This window comes from Diospyros lotus, chromosome 7 (genome assembly GCF_014633365.1).
Source record: "Diospyros lotus cultivar Yz01 chromosome 7, ASM1463336v1, whole genome shotgun sequence".
Classification (NCBI taxonomy): Eukaryota; Viridiplantae; Streptophyta; class Magnoliopsida; order Ericales; family Ebenaceae; genus Diospyros; species Diospyros lotus.
Window position 1 is genome coordinate 32762579 of NC_068344.1, and position 19285 is coordinate 32781863.

Below are 19285 nucleotides of genomic sequence, written 5' to 3' on the forward strand. Positions count from 1 at the left end.
ATTCTTTTAATTTTGATAATTTAATTTTGATAATTTGGTCCAAATTGACTTAATTGTGTAAAATCTTATCAACATGTAAAATTAATTTACTCAAAGTGTATTCAAAGCTAACTGTCAGATATTATGTACTAATAATATTCGTAAGATTTATATATGCACAAATAAAAAAAAAAAGAATAACAAAGATGAAACTATTCGTTATCGATGGTGGCTATGGCAAAGGGAAATTGATGGTAAAAAGGTGTCGATAGTGGCGGAGGGCAAAGAGGCAAAATAGTCATTGGTCGGGAAAAACGAATTGGTTGAACGGATGGTCAGTTTCAGTGATTGAAGAAGAAGATGGATGGTTAGAGGCACTGCCAACTAGGAAGACTATTATCGAAGAAGATGAAGCAAAAAGTCTCGATGATAGGAGAAGACTGATGATCAATTGCAATGATCAAAGAAGATACAAAAACAACCGTGATGATCAGAAATGGTGACTAATGTAATCAACAAGGACTACGAAGGGTTGACAATGACGACAACTGTGAAAGGGTTGATGATGACTGCAACGGCAACTATGAAGGGCTAACGACAATCAATGATGTTCAAGGATCGTAGAGAATGAAAGGATAATTTGAGAATTCAAGTTATATATATATTTTTTTTATACTTAAGTGTACATGTAAATTTTATAAATATTATTATTATATAACATTTGACATGTCAAGCCAACACAAACATATCTCATTTAAATTAATTTTATATGTTAAATAAAATTACATTTAATTGAGTCAGGATTTAATTATCAAAATTAAAAAAATTGAATAAAATTATAAATTCACAAAAATATTTGAATTATTTTCATAATTTGCCCTTACAAATATGACTTCATTTTTTATAAATTGCAATTAGTAGAGCAGTACCGCACATATATATATATATATATATATATACATTTGGTTCTACAAAGAAGTATTTATAATTTTTTAAATGGATAAAAATGCATATAAATTTTGTATACAAATATGAGAATATTAGACCAAACATCAAGGATGTGACTTTAATTTACTAAAAAATTTAGTGAATGATTCTTGGCCATAATTCAAGATAAAAAAATCATTGTTTTAAAAATCGGATCGGACCGGCTGATCGAACCGGTTTAACCGAGAATTGGTGGCCTATCTAGTCCGATTTGATTTAAAAAATTAAATTTCTTTCAACTCGATCAAAATTGATCAAAATTCGGACTAGTGAACCGGGAATCGGGTTGACCCTGATTTTTTTCACCATCTCACTTATTTTTAAATCTTTAATTATTAATTAATTCTTTAATAACATATATAACAATTATATATAAAATATTAATTATATATTAATTAATAATAACATTTCTCACAATAATATATAGAATATTAGTATATTAAATATATATTTAATATATATTATTTAATTATAAAATATATATATGACATTATACGATCGGACCATTTCGCTCTAACCGGTCAGACCAATTGACTTATGACTCAATTAATAGACCAATTTTTAAAATATTGATAAAAATGATGAATACGTTTTGATCACCTAATTTGGTATTAAAAAAAGGTAAAGGATATAAAACATATCTAATTTTGGCACATGTTGGCAGTACCTACAGCAGCTCCAACCAAGACGATAGCATGTCGACTACTGTAATGGCATTCCATCGGCACCGCGCCCTTAACCCGTGCCATTATACCAACGATGAGCTATGGGTTCGACAAGGAAAGGAAAAATGTTCGCACAAAATTGTGCTTATTTTAGTCTCTTTCTTTTGTGTATAAAGTTGGATGAAAGTAACTCCTTAGTCTCAACCCATCGTCTTCTTTCGAGTGACGACCAGCAGCATGGAAGGCAATGGAGTTCCCGGCCACAATCCGGCGATGGAGCCCGCTCCTCCAAAGAGTGTTCAAGAGATGTCCGCAGCCGGTGTTGAACCGCCGAAGGAATACATCGTTAGAGACAACAAGTTTGGCCAATTGGACAGTTCCCCGCCTTTGGCCCCAATTCCTGTGATTGATCTCAGTCTCTTCTCATCTGGTGGGGAAGAAGAAGGTGAGTTGGAAAAGCTGAGGTCGGCTCTGAGCTCTTGGGGCTGCTTCCAGGGTCGGATGATTGATTAATTGCTTTCATCTGGTCTTCTGTACTCTTTTTCCCTTTTTTCTCATTAGCTAGGGTTTACAATTGCTTTGAATCACAGGCGACGGACCACGGCATGCCTTCACAATTTCTGGACGAGGTGAGGGAAGTCATACAAGAATTCTTCAAGCTGCCAGGGGAAGAAAAGAGCAAGTACTCTCGGGCCGCCGGCGAGTCTGAAGGCTATGGACCGGACAAAGTCGTCTCGGAGAAGCAGGTTCTCGACTGGTGTGACCGGTTATCCCTCAGGATCTATCCGGAAGATAAGAGAAAACCAAAGCTCTGGCCGGAAAAACCAGAGGATTTCAGGTACTTCTATCTTCAATCGCATTTGATTTCTCTTTCGTAAAGGTCGAGAATGTGTTTTTGACAGCCACATAACAGTCTTAGAAGCATGGGCCAGTTATAGGGAGCAGTGATAGTTTCTAGTTTTGTTTGTGTCAAAACTGTACCGTGGGAAGGTTTTATACCAAAATTACGAATTTTGTGGATTATCCAATTGCTGCGGATTCGTGGACGTAGAGATTGAGATCTGACCACTTTAAAATTTTCGTGTTCTCTTTTCCTCTTGTTTTGCGTCTGATGTGTGCGATCCAAGTCCCAGATCAGATATTTGTATAATCAGTCATCTAAAGTAGTGAAGTGATGGATGATTTCAAATTTTGTGCTTGGAACAACTGTGCTGTGGGGGTCTTTTGTAGTTTCTCCACGAAAGTACAAATTTAGTGGGTTTTACTGTTTTGCAGGGAGAAAATTGTGGAATTCGCAGCAAATATCAAGTCTGTAATGGGTGTTATATTCAAAGCCATGGCAAGGTCACTGAAATTGGAGGTGGATAGCTTCTCAAAGCAGTTTGGGGAAAGAGCAATCATGCAAGGAAGGTTTATCCTCTACCCACCATGTCCAACACCGGACCAAGTATTTGGGCTTAAAGCTCATTCGGACAGATCAGGGATGACCATTCTGTTGCAAGACAGGGAAGTTCAAGGCCTGCAAGTTCTGAAAGATGATAAATGGCTCACTGTCCCCATAATTTCTTATGCCCTTTTCGTCAACCTTGGCGATCAAATGCAGGTACTCTCTTGCCCTCTGTTTGGTGAAGATTTTTGTTTTCAAGTGCCTTTCTCTGTTCTGCAGAATTATCATTCAGAAAGTGAAATTGTTATGACCCAATCCCTTGTGGGTAGTCTAGAGGAGAGGTGTTAGTTATATGAATTGATTTATGAACCCAATATAGTTAACTATAGCTCAATTCTTTTGGGTGAGCATTCATCATGTTATAAGTGGCATTAGAGTTACCCAGGATTGCTACTAAATGGGAGCCATGAAATTGTGTTTAAAACTGATTTGGGTTGCATTGAGAAATAGATTTATAGCCTAACAAGGATGTTGGTGGAATTTAAATGAAAGAGTTTGCTACTACCCAATCCCACATTAGTAATCTATTCTGAAAGTCTTTAGGACATATTATTTTTCTATGAATCCATAATTTGCCTTCAACTAACTCTTAGGATATTAAACAAGGTATTATAAGTGATATCAGAGCTAACCTAATCTACTAAAAGGACACCATGAATTATGAAAAGGGGAGTTTGTCATGACCAAATTCTATATGGATAGTCTAGAGGGCATGCCTTGAGTATATTATTTGATCCTATGAATCTAATAGTTACCAACAATAATATTTTTGGGTAAAAACCATGGTGGTATGATATGCCACTAACAAGAAAGGGGAAATGCATTTCAATGAACCATGTTCAGGGATCATTAAGATCTCTTTCAATTTGAACAAAACAAGATGTTACATTTGGTGGTTAAGAATGCATTTTTACTATTAAAATTGTTTGTTGAATGCATGCAGATAATGAGTAATGGAATATTCAAGAGCCCAATGCACAGGGTGGTGAATCGATAACAGAACAAATCAGACCTCATCAAGCCGCCTACAAAATTTGTCTTCATCTCCAATCAGATGTTGGCTTCTTCTACACAAAAACTAGTAGTACTTTGGACCTCATCAAGGATGTATGTTTCACTATTTTTCAACAAATTTGTTACCTTCCCTCACTTCATGCGTAAGTGATTGCGTTCACTTCATCGATCTTTGCCTATACATGTATATATACACAAATATATGAACTGATTTCTAATAATATTTTACTGATTTGTTGATTACGTAAGCAAATATGTATATAACTATACACACACACACACATATACATATATATATATCAACCAAATTGCTTGTTTTGTTTTGTTGGGTTAGCAAACCAATGCGAGGTTACAATTTGTGGGTCTATATAGCCTCAGTCTTGGGCTCTAATTTCCAATTTTAACCTTTATCCCCTCTAAGTTCATGTAAATTAACCCAATTTTGTGTTATTCATTCACAAAGAACAAAAATTGACTAGTCTCATGTTAACAGAAAATCATTCACTTGAATAATTACTAAAATAGAGGGGGGGGGGGGGGGGGGGGGGGGGGGGGGGGTTAGTAATTGTGCAATATAGAGGGTTTTTTTATTATTATTATAACAATGAGAATAAGCAATCATCTTCTATAAACACCAAGATAATAAATGTACATTAGTATTCATAGACACATACAAAAATTTACACTAGAAAGATTTTAATTTTAACTAACAAAGGCATCTATAACCGAAGCCAACACTTAGAAAGAGGATGGGTTATGATAATTTTATAATTCTTAATTACCTTATGATTAGTTACAAATTCAAGTTGTAAAAATATTTTAAGATGGATTAAAGTTTTATATACCCTTGCGTTGACTCCATCCGCTTAGGGCATAACAGTACTACTCTGGACCAGAAGATAGTATTGGTATTTGAAGTAATTTGAAAGTTGCTCTCAACCAAGGATTATATAATTTTTATCAAATTTTATTTTTAACTATAATATTTTGGATAATGAAATTGAAGGCTGTACAAGTACTGGGTGCAAAATGAATAACCCATCAAGCATTTGATATTCTAATAAAAACTCTAATTACTTTATCATTTTTATCATATTTTCTTTATAAAAGTTTTGACAAAATAATATTTGTTATAAAAAGAAGTAAATTTTTGTAAAAGTATGTGTAGATTAAATTTGAATATGTGTAGCTAGCTTAGATCCTTATTGTACTTTTTTTCTCCCAATTAGCTTAAAAATTTGAATATGAATGGAAATTGAGCAGGACAAGAGCGGATTTTGCTCACTTTTATCTCCAACTCTTTGTATCTGCTCTCATGTTTCAGTGGGAACAAATTTTTAACCATATTTTTTTTTCAAGGTAAAACAATAATTCTCAATCCACTTCTGATCAGTATTCTCAATCCACTTCAGATCAATTAAGAAAGAATAATAGACTGACCAGAAACTAACTGGTTTTTAGTTAAATTGGGGAATCAAATCATAAATAAAATGATTTGTTTTAGCTTAAACAACTGGGTGACTTGTTCTTTGAAGGCGTTTGGGTTAGATTAAATTATAGAAACTTGTAAACTCTAAAAACTTATTTAGTAATAAGCTATTTGAATAAAATATGTTTTGACATGTGAATTATTTACTTACATGGTAAAACAAAAGTTTATAAACTATCAAGACAGCTAAAATGACCAAATATATAAAAAAAAAAAACAACACAAATCATATAATTTAGCAATAAACCAATCTTAGAGCAATTTTTAGGTCAGAAAAGATTTCTTCAAGTATAATTCACCATTATCACCAGGTAGAAGAGAAAATAACAAGAGAAAGAGAATGAAAAAAACAAAAAATAAAAATTAATTATAAAAAATATATTTTCTAATCCTTATATATAAATTATATATATATTTTTCGTAGCTTTAGTATGTACTTCTAAAATTTATTTGATAATTCCAATTTTAGATTACCGTTTTGTTATAGTCATATTTTATCATAATTAAGTATTGATATTACAAACTATCTTAGATGATTTGACAAACCAATATTAACAAAATAGTACTCTCTTCTCCCCCTCCAGCTTTTTTCTTTCTCCTGCTCTTAATTTCCTTAAGGAGGCCCATTAGTTTTTATTTCAAATGCTCCACCTCTCATTCCTCATTTTTCCCTCAAAATCTGGGACTTCTTTGATTTTGAAACTCCAAATTTGGCACCAATATTGTTCTTTATCATCAACAATCCCACTGTACATCCTAAACGTGGAATAGTATGGCAATAACAAATCAACACTTCTTTAATTTTGATAATTTTATTAGGGCCTATTTCATACTCATGCAAAACAACAAAGTGCATTGATAACATTATTATAACAACAAACTCCTTAAGAAAGAAGTTTAGTAGGATATACATATAACAACATTAATTATTACTTCACTGGGGTGATTATCAATATCTACGAAGAAAACCGATTTTGATTCTCCACATATTATCCACAACAAAGTAGTAGCTATAAGTGATGAAAACCTCAATAACATGGAACCATGCTCGTCTCCAATGTGGATTTATATACAAAATTCCCGCAATAGCTAGTAAAATAGCTATGTAAGACCCCGCAAAGCTCATATAAAAAGTGTCCACATCAATAAAGTTGGATACCGCACTTGCATTATTATTGGCTGATGGAACTGATAGAGGTGAATCTATGCAATTATTTCGTAATGGTTCTCCACAAAGAAATGGATTCTCAATATAACTACTTGAGTCGAAAGTTCCAAATTGGTTTGTTGCTTGAGGTATCCTTCCACTCAAGTTGTTATAAGACACATTGAATATCACCAGTGAGCACAGCTCAGTAAGTTGAGAGGGGATATTTCCATTCAAGTAGTTGTGAGAAAGATCCAAACTCTCTATATTCTGTAACTTGGAAAATGTTGTGGGGATTCCTCCAATCAAGTTGTTGTGGGAGAGGTTCAGTGCTTTGATTTTGCTAAGGTTGCCAATTTCAGGTGGTATGTGGCCAACCAATTTGTTATTGGAGAAATCAATTGCTGAAAAAAGTAACATAGGCTCTCCTGTGTAGGGCAAGGTCATTCCTTTGGTTGTGAACTCCATTAATTGTGATGAGAAAAGTCCTCTCCCTATGAGCATGAGATCGTAGATGATATAAGTTGAGTAACCACGATGACTATAAATCTTTAAGTCAGGCTTTAGGGGTACTTCAATATACTCTGAACTATAAAAATAACTATTTTCTAGCTCAAATGTGAGGTTATTCAAGCAACGAGGAATGCTGCCCGACAACTTATTAAAAGAAAGATCAATCAAGGTTAATCTAGACAAGTGGCACATTTGATATGGGATATTACTTTCAAAGTGGTTATTTTTCAAGATAAGAATGTTTAACCAGGAAAGACTGTTGATCCAATTTGGAATGCTGCCATTAAAATGGTTATTTGAAAGATCTATCATGTTTATCCCACACGTTAATTGATGGAACACTTCCGGAAATGGTCCATTTAGCCTATTATTGGATAGTTGAATTTGATTTAGGTTTTTCACATTGAAGCAAGATGGTATTATCCCAGTGAAATTATTGTTAGAAAGATCTAATAGTCTTAGACTATCAAATTGACAAAACTCAATAGGAAACTCACCTTCAAGATGATTATGGCTAAGATTCAATAGTCCCAAGGCACTACTATTGGATAAGTTATGTGGGATTTTTGTGAACTTATTATCACCCAAATACAAGGCCTTTAAGTTTGGCAAGTTATTTTGAGGGGGTAGTATAGGGCCCGTCAAGCTGTTGCTTGATAGTTTTAGCACATTCAAGAAGCCACAACCCATTGCCAAATGTATAGGAATTTTACCGAATAATTGGTTATTTGACAAGTCTAGCATATATAGAGAGGTTAAGTCACCGAATGAAGATGGAATCTCGCCTTCAAAGTTATTTCTAGACATGTTTAGCAATTTTAACTTGGGGAAAGAACTACCAATCTTGTATGGGATGGCACCATAGAAATTATTGTTGGAGATATCTAATATTACAAGTTCTATCATTGGAGATGAGGGCAATTGGAAAGGTTCATAAAATGAATTATTTGTCAGGGTAAGTGTTAGTAGTCCGGTATTGTTCTCCAACAACGACCTTGGGGATGTTCCTCCAAAATCAAATCCAGAAAACTCAACAATTTTGAGTTGATTTTGATATAATAAAAAGTTGGGTAGAGACATGGGAGTGTTTCTCCCATGTTTAGAAGTAGAAAGATGGATTTGAAGCAATTGGAAATTTGGGATTGAGCCAAGAATGTCCTCTTCTTCCAAAAATTCGTTGTTGACACTTTCGAGTACTGTAAGTTTGGAGTGGTTGTAATATGATTTGAATGAGATTGGGACTAGAAAATTGTTATTTGAAAGCATAAGATATTCTAAGGATATGATATTGGCAAGAGGAGACAATGCAATATTCCCAATAAATTGGTTGTCAGAGATATCCAGAAACCTAAGAGATGTCAAGTTTCCCAAGCACCTAGGCAACTGACCCCCTAGTCCATTAGAGCTCAAATCAATCTCTTGAAGAGTCTTCAATTCACACAAACCTTGAAAAAAAAAGAAAAGCGAGTTAGATAGTTATCAAGAACAATATATAAACATCTCTCTCTATCTTTGAATTAAAATATAAAACTATATATTTATATCAAATTACTAATTTGTTAAGTAAAAAAAAATTATATTTTGTTTTCTTTACCTTGATGATTGGGCAGGGTCCCCGTGAGTCTTGAATTAGTCAATGACAAAACTTGAAGTGATGTCATGGCACCAATGCTTGAAAGAAAATCATTAGGTACGGTAGCACCGAGCAAGTACAATTCTTCCAAGTGGCTTACATTTTCTAAGTCTGTACAATGAGGAGGAAAACGTTGAACAAATGCGTGACTAGAATTTGATAAGAAAGATTTTATGTTTTAGCTAAAAGAGCTAAAACATGTGAAAAACACTGTTCAAAATTTTTAGTAATTAAAATTTTTGATTATTTTTATTAATGTATCAAATGTATGCTCATTTGTTTTGATCCCTATAATTGCGCCCAACAATTGTTGAAGGACAGTTTAACCAAGAGATGAATAGGAAAGTACTTTTATCATAAGCTCATTAAATAATGAAATTGAGAATAGTACACATTAGGTTTGGAGCATAACACATTGCAGGTGTAATTGCATTTTCATTATTTTAGCCACATGATATACAATAATAATGATTTTATTGTTAAATTTTAATAGAAAGTGTTTCATACCTTGAGTAGAAATACTTTCGTTCATGTAATTCTCAGATAAATCCAATATTTTCAACGAAGAAAATTCTTTTAAAGAAGACCATAGGATGTTGGTTATCGAATTACCAGATAAATCAAGAACTTCTAGATTCGTCAACTTTGATTCCTGATTCAAACCTGTTCAATTAATTATCAACTTTGAAATTAAAGTACAGAAATAACCTTAAAATCTTCGACTAAGAGGAAAGATGAAAATATAGTTTTAAACAATGCTAATTTCAAATAAACATATATATGTTTAGAAATCTTGTACATCATAGGCATAATTTATAAATTTAAAATTATTATGCATAAAAATTATAATTTGTAAAGCCTTATTTCACAAAAAAATATATATATTTTTGTGATATATTAATTAAATACAACAAAACATCTTTCTTTGCATAGTACACACATATATATGCACAGTTATACTTAGAGAAAGGAATATATGCCCCATCGAGTGGTTATATAGTGAAAAAATAGTTATTTTATACACTTTTTACTCAATATTTTATATTTATAACTCATAATATTTATCCTATTGTATATGTATTACAAAATATTTATATTTATTTTAAAATTAAATTATATTTTGTTGTGTTATAGGAAAAAGTTCATTAAAAAGCCTAAAAATCCAGAATAATTTTTTGAGCTAAAAGACATAAATTTTCCAAATGTGAGGATCCCACTTAAACGAGCAAACTAAATAATTTCGATATCCGAAAATCTTTTTAAATATAGCAAGTAATTATCTATAAAGAATTCTAATTTTAAAATAATTTCAGAATATTAGGATAATCATTATGTATAAGAAATTTTATCTCTGAAAAAAGCAAGATAAACATCATGCAAAAGCAAGATAAACATCATGCATAACAGTTCTAATCACAATCAGACTAGAAATAATCAAGATAGGCGCTATCTACACAGAATCTTAATTTTAGATTGATTAAGATTACTCTATATTCTTCTATAAATAAGTAGATATTCATTCGTAAAAATATAAATTTTTTATACTAGTTTCAATATATTTTTTATTACATTCAGTATTTAACTTAAATATTGGAGTACGCCATCTAATTGTTACTTTTTATAAATTTAGATGATTTGACAATAATATTTTTAATTAAATAAATATATTATTATATCTATGAAACATCAATTGGCGTTATTAGTAAAAAAACGCCCAAAAAAATCTAAGAGTATTACAATTGTAGACAATGCAACAAGATTCTAAGATGGAGAGTATGCAAATCCTCAAATTGGATATATAATGTACTCCGTGTCTTAATCCATATTATATTATATAATTTTGGCATCTACGACTGTTTCGGTTATTTAAATATACTCTACAAAGCTTCTCATGGAAGCTGGGTTTGAAGAAAGAAGCTGTTAAGCATCTATTGTACATATTATATTTGTTAAGCATATGTATATATTGTACATATTATATTATATTATGAGAAGAAGCTTGGATTAGAAGGGGAAGACCCAGAAGCCCCCAACAGAAAGGGCGGGACAATGGCCGCGACAGCGGCAGGCCGATGGCCGCAGCACGCGGTGGAGGATCGAGGCAAGACCGCGGACGACCGGCGGCGGAGGGTGAAGCAGTCGTCACAGAAGCCCGAACGCTGGCGGTGATGCTCGGCGGAAAACAAAGGCGGCGACCGCAGTAGCGACCAACGAAGAGCCGACACCGGCGACACGGAAGCAAGCAGCGATAGTAACGAAGGGACAACCGATGGCAAGAACGAATCGAAGTCGTGGAAGGCTATTTGACGGTGGCCACGGAGGACCGGCGATCTCGAGAAACCGGCCAGATGCGTAAGACCGTCGAAGTAAAGGTAGGCAAAGGCGGAAGAAACCCAGTTAAGAAGAAGTCCCAACAGAAGAGGCCAACACGACCGGTGGTGGAGCACGACCGCGGGAGATCGACGGCCAAGATGCGACGCCGGAGAACGAAGCAACGCTGGAGATAGGCGGTCGCGGCCAATCTGACGGACGGCAACCTTTCAACTTCTCGCCCGCAATTCGATCCAAGCTACGGCGATGGCGAGTCCAACGCGAGCGATGGCCACGTGAGACCGGCCTGGCCGCGACGATGGTGAAACCAATGGCGGCGATGGCCACGCGAGATCGTTCGGGTGAATAACGGTGGGTAGATCGGCGACATGGCCGACGGAAGGCAATCTACGGCGGCGATGGCAATGTCAGATGGAAGAACCGACGATGGCGGCGACGATCGATTAACGCAATAGAAGAAGGAACGACTGGCGGTGATTTCACAAGACTGTCCGACCGATGGCAGCGTCAGGCGGTGAGGCGAGGACGACCAACGGCGTCGGGCAGCGAGGCTAGCAGCGGCGACAAGAATGAAGAAGAAGAAGAAGCAGGCGGGGGACAAAGAATGGAGACGAAGAAAGAAAAAAAAAAAAAAGCAATCACAATAATTTCGGGAGAAAATACAATCATACAAAAAAAAAAGAGGAAATTAATTTCTGGGAGTTCAAAATTAACCACTCCTAGAAACAGCGAAACAGCCGGGAAGGGAACAAAAATACAAGCGCGTCCGCCATTGTGCAGATGACTTAGTCAAGGCACATCTTCTGGCACGTCGAACTATCCAAATAAAATGTTGATATTCTCTAATTACAGACATAAGTGTTATACTTAATTACAAAAATAAAATATAGATATTATATCTTTAATTGCGAATATTGATGTTATATTGAATTGTAAATGTAAAATATGAAGTGCTGAAAATGTGAGAATAATCTATTATAAGAAATCAAGGCAAATCATGATATAATCTACTTTTCAATTCTAGAAGCTTGAATATATTAGCTTATAACTTGTAGTTTTTCACAATATTATTTATTTTTAATTTTTTTATAAGTCTGATTTTTGTTTACTTTTGTTTGTATTATAGGGATTTTAAATTTTTCCTAACACTCAATCATATAATATTAGTAGGAAGACATTGAGAGTTAATGGAGTGCTTAAAGGGGGTAATGGCATGTTTAATGTTTCAGTAAAAATAATATTTTAATGTTATTGTTAAAGTTAATAGTTCCCTAAATTCTATTGTTGCAATTAGTTTCTTATTTAATAATTAAATTAATAATTAAATCAGAGCTCACAACTCTCATTCTCTTTGAAGGGATATTTAATATTGTAAAAAATTGCTTTAACTAAGTTGAATGGATATCTAATATTGCAAAAAATTACTTTAACTAGGATGTGATAGTTGAAAGAAACTTACTTGTCAATTCAACCGAGCTTTCTAAGCTATTCCATCCAAGTTATAGAAACTTTAAAGATGAAATTCCACCAATAAATTCTAGAATTTTAGAATTATTATTGATCTCGTTTCCAAACAAATCAAGAACTTCAAGATTGATCAGTGTAGAAAGTTTTTTAAAACTTGTAAATGAGATAGAATTAATAAATAGTCTTGTCCAAACTTGAAGAAATAAGAACTAAAAAAAATAATAAAAAAATATAAAAAATTATTGAATACAAATATTATGTTCGTGTAATTAGTATCTTATTTAATAATTAAATTAGAGCCCATAACTCTCCTTCTCATTGAAGAGATGTCTAATATTATAAAAAATTGCTTTAACTATGTAAAGATTAAAAAAAAAAACTAAATTAATTAATTTAATTAAATTATATATATAATAATTAAAAAAAAGAAAAAAATATATAAAGAAAATGGGGAGGCGCTCGGCACCCCCCCCCCAAACAGAAATTAAAACTCTCTTTCTCTCTCTTATTTTCTCTTGCTCCCTCTGGGATTTTCGTCGATTCCAAGCGATCGAACCGTTGATCTTCAATTCGACTTCATTTTTACCGTTAAAGCGCCCCCGATCTACAAAGAGGTAAGTATTTTGGCTCCATCTTTTCGGTTTTCCTTGCTGTTTTCGTGAAATGTGGGTTGAGGCGCGATGGGGCTTTTGGCCGGATGTTTGAGGTTAGATCTACGAAGATCCGACCATTGGATTTCTTTGATTCTTGGATATGTTGGTCGGTTTTCTTGAGGGAGTTGGGTGGCGGTCTTGGATCGCCGGAAATCGCCGGCCACGGTGGCCGACGACGTTGGCAGTTTATTTGTCCATTTTGGCCGAGAGTTTGACTCTAGATCTACGAAGATCTAGTCGTCCGATCTTTCCCATTTTTGGGTATGTTGCTCTCATTGGTGTTGCGCACCTCGGGGTAGTCTCCGATCGTTGGAAAAATGGCCGGCGGCCGGCGAACGGTAATGGCCAGATTTCGCCCTTATTTTGGCCGAAAATTAATTCTTAGATCTATTAAGATCTGACTGTCCGATAGGTTTCATTTTAAGATATGTCGTTATTCGTGGCGAGGGCTTCGTATCGGTATATTGATCGGCCATTTTTAGCCGGCCAGCGGTGGTCGCCGGCGGCGACAGTTTGTTGGGAAGAAAAAGAAAGAAAAGAAAAGGAAAGAAAAGAAAAGAAAATAAAAGAATAAAAGGAAAGAAAATAAAAATAAATAAAATATGAGAAAAAAAAAGGAAATGAGGGTTTTTGGGGTTGGGCGTGTCGAGTTAGGTTTTGGCCTAGGATGGCGGGCCCGATTGGGTTATAGGATGGCCCAATGTGTTAGGCATGACTGATCCAGTTGTGGCAGCCCTTGGGCTGGCCCACTCGGCTTGTTCTCCCCTGTCGCTTGTCCGTGGACCTAGGATGACTTGGTTAGGTTGGTCCTACTCAGGATATCGAGGTTGGTCTAATTTGGGTTCTTTTTAGGTCTCCTAGAATTGGTGATATGATTGGCGAGTTATTTTGTTGATCAGAGTCCTAAGGACGAAGCCCTATTAGATGACTCGAGGCCGAGTAAGACTGACCTCGAGTGCGTTCTAGGCGAGCCTATGATGATGACGTGAGTTTATTTCGAATCTTAATTTCTGATGGATTCCTTCTATTCTGAGGCTAGAATATTGCAATTTATTCCTTTTAAACCATTTATTAAATTATTAATTAATTATTAAGTTTTTAAAAAAATTTATCAATTTAGTTATAAATATAAATATATATGTATTTTTGATAAAAGAGGAATTTAGATAAAAAAATATATTATTTATATTAAAAGAAAACTAATTTATGGGTAAATATAGAAATATATATATATATATATATTATGTTATTGCAGCCTATAAGCGGGTGTGTAGTTCCACTATACACTTACGCGTAACAAGCAAGGCGAGACATGATGACGTAGTCGATGGCTTAGCTCGACGAATTTCATGATGCTAGATTTGAGTATTGTGCGGGCCAAGGTATAAAATAATCAATTCAGGGTGTTAGGTAATGGTTAGGATTTTCGGTAATTTCATTTCGTCGTACTCTTGTTACTTAAATGTGACCACCTCATTCTATTTATTGTAGGCTCGGATTCTCAGGACTTTGTTCGATCTTCTCCCCAGACTCGGACTTGAGTCATTATTTCCCAGGCGAGTAGACAGGATATGTTATGTTTACCTTATATTATGCACGTATATACTGTTTCATGCATAAAGATTATAAATTTGTACAGATTTTTATATGCATAACTTGTACATGATTTCTATATGCGGATCCTAGAAAAATACTCTTAAATGTTCTAACTTGCATGAAATATTTTCATTCTACTAGGAGAGACATAAATTGAAAGATACCCTAATTGATTTCTTGTCTTGAGAATGTGAAATATTGCATGATTTGGTGTATTTTAGACACCAAATGAAATGATAAATGATTATGACTTGTGCATAAATTAGGGTATCATTTGCATTATTATTAGATGACTATCTAGTAGATTCCCTGGTGACTCACAGCAGGAAAAGATCATGGTACTATGAGGCTTGGCATGCCAAGGCCATAAGAGACATGGATAGTATGTTTCAACACTGTTATCACGTGGGCCATTATGATGATATTGTGTGATGATGATGTATGTGCTGATATATATATTTGTGTGCATGTGTATATAGGCGTTAGGTCAGTTTCTACTAGTGTGTCCTCAGAATCAGTGCATGCATCTCATACAAAAGTATATGGGACTTAGGTGGTTAGAGAACAACTTATGGGGGTTGTCTTTAGGCACTTATTTTTTCTGCACTATGTTTTCCTTTGAAACCTCAAATTATTTAAACTTATGGTTCATATTTCCGCTGTTTATACTGTTATTATGTTATTATACTCATGATGATCATCCTAACATTTTATTGTATACTCTCATAGTAGGCATGACATACCTTATACTCGCGAGTCCACAAGGCTCACCCATTTTTATTAAAAATATTTTCAGGGAATTTTTCTTTTGATTATTGGTCCAGCAGATCTTCTGGTATGATATCAGACCCTCTTTTGAACCCTGATGTGATATAGGATGCTTTGTGGAGACATACAAGTATTGTAGAGTCTGATGTTTTGTCTTTTATTTTTATTGGCATATAATTGTGCCAATAGCCCGAGATACGGGATCGGATATGTATTTATGACAGTAGTGTGATAGATATTCTTATTTTGTACAGCTGCTGTATATGGAATATTGAGATATTATGTTAGAAGGTGAATTGGTATTTTATTCATGTTCTATATCTTGTCAGTAGTATCGTTTTATTTAAATCAAGCTAGAGAAGAGACTTACTAGTCCATTGTGGGGCCGCTGGGCCTAGGGATTAGTGCCGGTCATGCCATATCAGATTTTGGATCGTGACAAACTAAGATGTGATTATAGAAGGAAACTTACTTGTCAAATCAACCGAGCTTCCCAAGCTATTCCATCTAAGATTTAGAGACTTTAAAGATGAAATTCCACCAATAAATTCTAAAATTTTGGAGTTATTAATCTCGTTTTCACTCAAATCAAGAACTTCAAGATTGGTCAACATAGAAAGTTTTTTGAAACCTGTAAAAAAGATAGAATTAGTAAATAATCTTGTTTAAACTTCAAAAATTAAGAACTAAAAAAAATAATAAAAAATTTAAGAGATTATTGAATACAACATAGAAAGTTTTTCAAAAGTTCTTTAAATCAAGAACTTTAAAGATAAAATTTTAGAATTTTGGAGTTATCAATCTCGTTGAACTCAAATCAAGAACTTCAATATTGGTCAACGTAATTTTTTTTTCGAAATTTTTAAAATAGATAGAATTAGTAAATAGGCTTGTCCAAACTTTAAGGAATAAGAATTGAAAAAATAATAAAAAAAATACAAGAGACTATTGAATACGAATATTATATCCCTCAAATTATTATCTTGTTTAAAAATTAAACCAGAGCTCATAACTTGAAAAAGAAATTAAGTAATTATTATTATCACAATCTCAATAATTAAGCATAAAAGAAAGATAATTATAAGCATATAAATCACGAAACTTCTATTTTCAACTCAACCCACTTGTGAGTTAAGTAGAAAAGTCTCGTGAAGGGAGGAAGCAAAGAAGCATTAAAATACTAATATTTTAATTTTGCAATTCTTCTGTGTCCTAAAGAGAAATGTGAATCACTGGGGCGGAAGTGTTGCTCAACTCTTTCCCAATTTGTAGTTGTCAGGCCCACTATTTGGTAATGGAGTCCAACTTATAGTTGTCTCCAATTAGTGTAATTGTTTAAGAACACTTCAGCGGCCAAAATAATTTGTGGAAGGGTATTGATATGGATACGATTTTGGGATATTGGGATGGTGATTGTTGAATTATCTTTCTCAGAAATTTGAAGATATTAGCGTATAATTTGTAGTTTTCAATAACAAAATTTTTCTATTTTTTAAGTTTAATTTTTGTTTGTATTATAGGGATTTTAATTTTTTTCTAACAATCAATATATTAAGGATTGTCATATAATATTAGTACGAGGACATTAGGAGTTAGAGTGCTTATAGAGGGTAACGGCATGCTTAATGTTTCTAGTAAAAATGATGTTTTTATGTTATTGTTAAAGTTAATGGCTTTCCTAAATTCTATAACTACAATTAATTTCTTGTTTAATAAGTAAATCAGAGCTCACAACTCTTGTTCAATATTGAAGGGATAGCTAATATTGTAAAAAAAATTGTTTTAACTAGAATGTGATTATAGAATAAAACTTACTTGTCAAATCAACCGAGCTTCCCAAGCTATTACTTCTAAGATTTAGAGACTTTAAAGATAAAATTCCATCAATAAATTCTAGAATTTTAGAGTTATTGATCCCATTGTACCCCAAATCAAGAACTTCAAGATTAGTCAACGTACAAAGCTTTTTGAAACCTGTAAAAGAGATAGAATTAGTAAATAATTTTGTACAAACTTCAAAAAATAAGAACTGAAAAAAATAATAAAAAAACAAGAAATTTCTAAATTTTTTGCTGTCATTTTTTTTTATTTGCAGTTTTAGATTAATTAACAAAAAAATAGAAGTTTCTTCATTTTATATCAATATATCCAATAGGCTTGGCACGTGATTGTGAAGTGAGCTTACCATTCAAATCAGCCATCCAACCTAAGTCATTGGACCCAAGAATTAGAGATGAATTTTAATTATGAGAATGGATATATGAAGGGCACACTTCACGTAATTTTAGCTTGCAGCTATTCTTTTAAAATAGTATTCATAAATTTGAGTGCAATATGAGATAAAGCTAGCTAAGCAATGGGAACTTGAATCATTATATATGATTCCATTGGCCTTTTTTAAAGTTTTTGCATTTTTGTCTCGCTCTTTTAAACATACAGGCCCACGGAGGATGACTAATAGTACTGTTCTAGCAAAAATGATAACTTTTTTTTGTTGTTTAACTAACATGCACCTAGTTCTTTAGCCAAAAACAATAATAATAATAATAATAATAATAATAAGCACCTTGTTTAATAAATCAAAGGTACTTTACTTTTCTTCTCGTTGAAGGGCTACTAAATATTACAAAAAAAAAAAGATTAGTTAGCATAGGACAATGAAAGTGAACTTACTTGTCAAATGAATGGAGTTTTCCAGATAATTGTCTTTCAGATTTAGAGACCTCAAAGATGAAATTCTACTAACAAATTCTAGAATACTATTATTGAAATTGTTCTAACTCAAATCAAGAACTTCAAGATTTCTTAATTTAGAAAGTCTTTCAAAACTTGCAAAAGAAGTAAAATTAATAAATGCTTTCATTTAAAATTCAAGATAAAAAAAAATCATGAGATACATATGTACGAGAATTCACAAACCTTCATTCTTAACCCAACCAACTAATGCATTGGCCCTTAATTCAAGAGTCGTGATCTCTTTAAAGGGAAGAAATAGAAAAGCATTGAAATATCAATTTTTTCTAGATTTCCAACCTATTGTTTCATTAAGAGAGAGTTGAATCACTCAACTTGGAGTGTTGCTGCATTCAACCATTTCCTATTGACAACAATTGGATGATTTGTTATCCACCCAAGAAGGCAAAGAGTTGCCATTTAGGTAGTTCATGGAAGCTTTGAAGGGCAATAGAGCAATTCTGTCTTGCTCCTAACACCAATGACAGCATATTTTATTCACCAATACTGACACTACCATTGTCATCATCCACACCCAAATAGAATGAGGTGTGGTACTTGTCATATTTTTTACCAATATATATATATATATATCTCCTTACTTGTTGTTGTTCTCTATTTTTTCTTGTTTTAAGAATCAAGTTAACTCTGTTTTATATCTTCACTCTAAAGTATTATGAAGTTGGTCTTTGCCTTGATCTAATTATAGAGAAATAAGTGGAGACAAATTGACTTGAACTTGTAAAAAAAAACTTGAAAATAGTGGTGAAGACTTGGAAATAGTGGAAGACTTGAAAATATAGCAATTTTTATGACTTAATTCATACGTAAGTACATGCAAGTAGATAAACTCATCATGGGCC

General features: G+C 33.5%; 1 pseudogene; it reads left to right on the forward strand.

Annotated features, from left to right (window-relative positions):
* Nucleotides 1–1692: 1692 nt before the first annotated feature.
* The window catches only part of LOC127806442 (protein SRG1-like), a 48234-nt pseudogene continuing 30641 nt past the window's right edge, over nucleotides 1693–19285 (forward strand).